The sequence below is a fragment of the Camelus bactrianus genome, chromosome 14 (genome assembly GCF_048773025.1).
Source record: "Camelus bactrianus isolate YW-2024 breed Bactrian camel chromosome 14, ASM4877302v1, whole genome shotgun sequence".
Classification (NCBI taxonomy): domain Eukaryota; kingdom Metazoa; phylum Chordata; class Mammalia; order Artiodactyla; family Camelidae; genus Camelus; species Camelus bactrianus.
In genome coordinates this window covers 15,618,184-15,622,088 of record NC_133552.1, presented here as the reverse complement: position 1 = coordinate 15,622,088, position 3,905 = coordinate 15,618,184, and the positions used below count along the sequence as shown (strand labels likewise).

General features: G+C 46.7%; 1 protein-coding gene across 2 annotated transcripts in view; it reads left to right on the top strand.

The window, feature by feature from the left end:
* Positions 1-346: 346 nt before the first annotated feature.
* Positions 347-3,905, top strand: part of FNDC3A (fibronectin type III domain containing 3A) — a 138,561-nt gene continuing 135,002 nt past the window's right edge. Inside the window, exon 1 of one of the 2 annotated variants that reach the window (XM_074378142.1) lies at positions 347-628. The gene's annotated coding sequence lies outside the window, so the exon portion shown is untranslated. Of the gene's footprint in view, positions 629-1,122; positions 1,337-3,905 lie in introns of those variants that run through there. The other variant, XM_010951413.3, reaches the window with a different exon arrangement.

The following is a 3,905-nucleotide window of genomic DNA, read 5'->3' as shown; positions in this document are numbered from 1 at the left end:
CAGAGGGCCCTTGTACCATCCGGACTGAGAACTGTGTGAGTGGCCCCAGGAACGTTAATTAACTCTGCATTTCCCTCAGGTCGCTCGCAGCCTGGCCGCGGCGGGGGCTAAGACGACCCAAGTGCAGCCGGGCCTCAGGAGAGAGGCTGCAGCCCCGGGAGGGCGGTGGGTGCCCCGGGGGAAGTGAGGGGCGTTCGAACGCCCAGAGCGGGCAGCACCACGGGCGCGTCGCGCTCCCGGGAAAGACCCGCGGGGCGGCGGGGCGCGGGCGCGGGGCGGGGACGCGGGTCCGGGCCGGCCTGGGGCGCCGTCGGCGGGGCTCGCGCAGCCGCACTCGGCGCGCCGACTCCGGGCTCCTCCTCCCGGCTCCGTAGTAAGCATGGCGGCGGCGGCGTTCGTGGTCCCTCGGGTGAAACAGAAAGCGGGAGCTACGCGGAGAGGGAGCGAAGAGCGGGGCTGAGGCGGCGCCGTCACTGCCGGGAAACCACCCCAACAGTCAGTGCGCCGGCAGCCGCGGCGGCCCCGAGAGCTGGCTCTGCCGCTGAGGTAGAGCGAGAACGACCAGGAACCCGGAGAAGAGGCGCCGGGGTAGCCGCCTTCCTCCGCCTAAGAGCGGCGTGACTCGGAGGTGAGAGCGCGGGCGCTCCCTCCGGGAAAGGCGGGGGAAACCGAGCGTCCCGATCCCAGTACCGGTCCCATCCCGCCCCGCCCTGCAGCAGGCGTCGCGGAAACCGTTAGGCTGGGTCTGAGGGGCCCGGGCACCAAGCAGGGCTTGGGCCCGTCGAGGGGCCCGGCCCAACCCGTCCTGTGAGCGCGCCCTGGCCCGAGGGGAGTGGGCCGCGGGCCGGACTCGTCCACTCGTCGGGCACCTGCTGGGCCGAGTCTCGCCGGGAGGCGCTCGCGGGGGCGCGGCTGCTGCTCCGCCACTAGCCGGAGGAGGCGGCGCGGGGGCGCGAGCGGCCCTCCCTCCGCCCCGCTGGCCCGCGGCCCGTGGCGAGGAGTGCGGCTGCGGGAGGCGCGGGGGTCGAGTGCGGATCCCTCCGGAGAGGATCGCCGAGCGGCCGCCGCGCCTTCGGCTTTTGCCGCCCGGCAGCCGCCGAACTTGAACGCTCCGGGAACAGAGTTTCCCCCGCTCTCGTTGGGGTTAAAACCTCGAAAACCCGCTCTTGTGTGTTTGATCCTGTTTGGCTGGTGCCGGTACCTGGCCGTTCCTCCAGCCGGAGTAGGTAACCACCTGTTCAGTCGGGGGGTGGACTCCGGGCTGCAGCCCTCGCCCTGTTTAACAACCTGGATCTTTGAACTTTTGACACGGCTGTGGAAGGACGTCATGCGTTAGGTAAAAGAAAATGAACACATAATTTAGCCATAAAATCGCGGGCAAGACGGCGGCCTTTTGATCAATGTAGCCTTTTATCGTTCTTTTATTAAACTGTGAGCGTTAAAAGTCTTGGGATAATTTTTGTGGGGGGAGAGGGGGTGTCATGGTTGCTAGGGTGCTAGGAATCGTAAATCCGAGATTTTCGTTTGTGAAATTTCCTGTTAAGTTCCTTTGGACACCTTTGTGTCTGAGTATCTATTAACTAAGAATACCAGGCTGACAAGATTTTTTTTTTTTTTTACTGTATAATCCTCGTGTATGGGTAGACTGTAGACTCTTAAAACTGAGCAGCATAATTATTTTGCTTCTTCCGTGGTCTGTTTTTTTAGTTCTTGAAAGCCAAGATGGTGTGTGTTTTTCGTATTATAAGAATGAAATAACAAAAGTTGAACTGTTACTATAATATTTTATCACCATGATATTACCAGCACTAGTGCTAAACATATGCCACCCAGGAGTTGGAGCCATATGTTAGGCAGAAGCTGATTGAGTTTTGTGGCTATGCGCTTGTATTTAGATAAATATTTAGTTTTTGTGTGTTTGCTAAATCTGTTATTCTTGCCATCGTGTAAGCTTTGTTTAAATCACCTAAAAATATTCCAGAGAAATGACCCCCCTGGTTTTTTTGATATTTTCTTGGTCGAATTGTTTGTTCTCAAGTAATGAGATAAAGTGCCCAGATGGTGGGCTTAAAACAGTGATAAAAAGGATTTTTAACACATCTTTTGTAACATAGAACCTAAAATTTTGCTTTCAGTTTTTCAGCTCACTGATAATTTGTGCCATCTCTACTTGTACCAGTTAGTGGGAAGAAGGGATGATGACTTGACAGGAAAAAAATCTTGTTAAATTTTTTATAAATAATTTTATATTTAAGATTTTTAGCACTATCACCGTAAATTTCACTGATTTTCCTCTTTCTTTTAGTAGAATATATTTCAGTTTTCTTGTGTAGAGTAACTGAAAATTTTTTTATCCCAGGGTGGCTGCTTTTAACCACCTGTATGCTTCTGAATGAACTCCCTCTTTTCCCCTTTTGTCTGAAGCCTGAAAAATCATCGACTGTTCAGGAAAAATAATTCTGGTTAGCACTGGCTTCAATCAAACATAATTATTATAAGGGTAATTGGCTTCTCCCAAATTAATGCTATGCATTTAAAAAAACAGATTCTAGAATTATCTTTTGGTGTCATCTGTGTCATCACTTACCCCTTTTGTGTGACTAATTGAGAGCTGTTTTCTTTTATCATGCATTTAATAATTATGTTTTAATTTTTAAAGTTCTACAGTATAATATTGAGCATATTTTATTACTAATTAAGAAAAAATTTCATCCTCTTCTCAGACCAGCCAGGCAGAGGTCAGGACTATAAAACCCAGAAAAAAAAGAAGGGATGCATAATTAATATTCTCATTGTCTTTTGTAGTTCTACTTAGGTAAAGAGCATTTAATTTATAATTTCTTTTAGTTTAGACTCATGAGTAATAGTTATGCCTGTTTAAAAATATTTGTATTTTTTTAATGTACATACATGCAAGGTTTTTGCATCTTCTATTTTGCCTATATTTTTAAAATACAATTTGATGAAGTAACCTAAAGGTTTTGTTTTTGTTTTTAATATTCTTGGTGCATTTTTCTGTGAAAATGAGTCTAGATGATGTCTTTGAGCATGATGTAGAGATATGCATGTGATTTCCAATTTTATTAGCCAGGTAATCAAAAGATAAATGATTGCTTTTTTTCCCCCCCAGCAATCTCTAGCAGACTTCAAATAAATTCACAGTATTTTAAATTTAGAGATTTAGAATACCCTGCATATCTATTCCATTGAGTCTTTTAGTGCTTCAGTTTATCACATTGCAAAAAGAAGAAGAAAAATGGCCCCTGTGGATATCAGAGTCGAGAGCTGCTTGTTAAAAAGAACTTAATGACCAGTGGTGTTGAAAGGCAATTTTTTTACCTGTATTAGGAGCTTTTATTATTTTCTTAATATTTTGGTCTCATTTTATTTGAGTATTATGCTGTGGTCTCTTTATCCTTTGATCTTTATCTCTTTTCTCCCACTATTGTAGTTTTGTTTGTCTTTCACATACACTTTCTAAGTATTCAGTGTAGCCTATGGTCTTCCATCAAGTTGCTTTGTAGGTGTCTTCCTTTGATATTTCCAATCACTTATCACCCATTACCAGTCATCAGGCTATTTTTTCTCCCAGATGCACTTGGGAGATGACATGTGTTCAGAGGATGATGAGCTGCTATTAAAAGTAGGGATACAAAAGCGATGTGATGTGTTTCCTTCCTTCAAGTAGTTTACAGACTAGTTGAGGATATTAGACACAGGAAGTGATTAACAAAAATATAAGATGGTATTATTAAATCCTGTGGCAAGGAATGTGATTTAAAGGAAAGTGAGGCCACTGAGGGCTCAAATGATCCGGGAAGGCATTTAGAGGAAGTCAGACTTGAAGCTTAGGAAGGATTTAGATAGCAAAAGGAAAGACATTCCACAAAAGATTGACAGCCAGA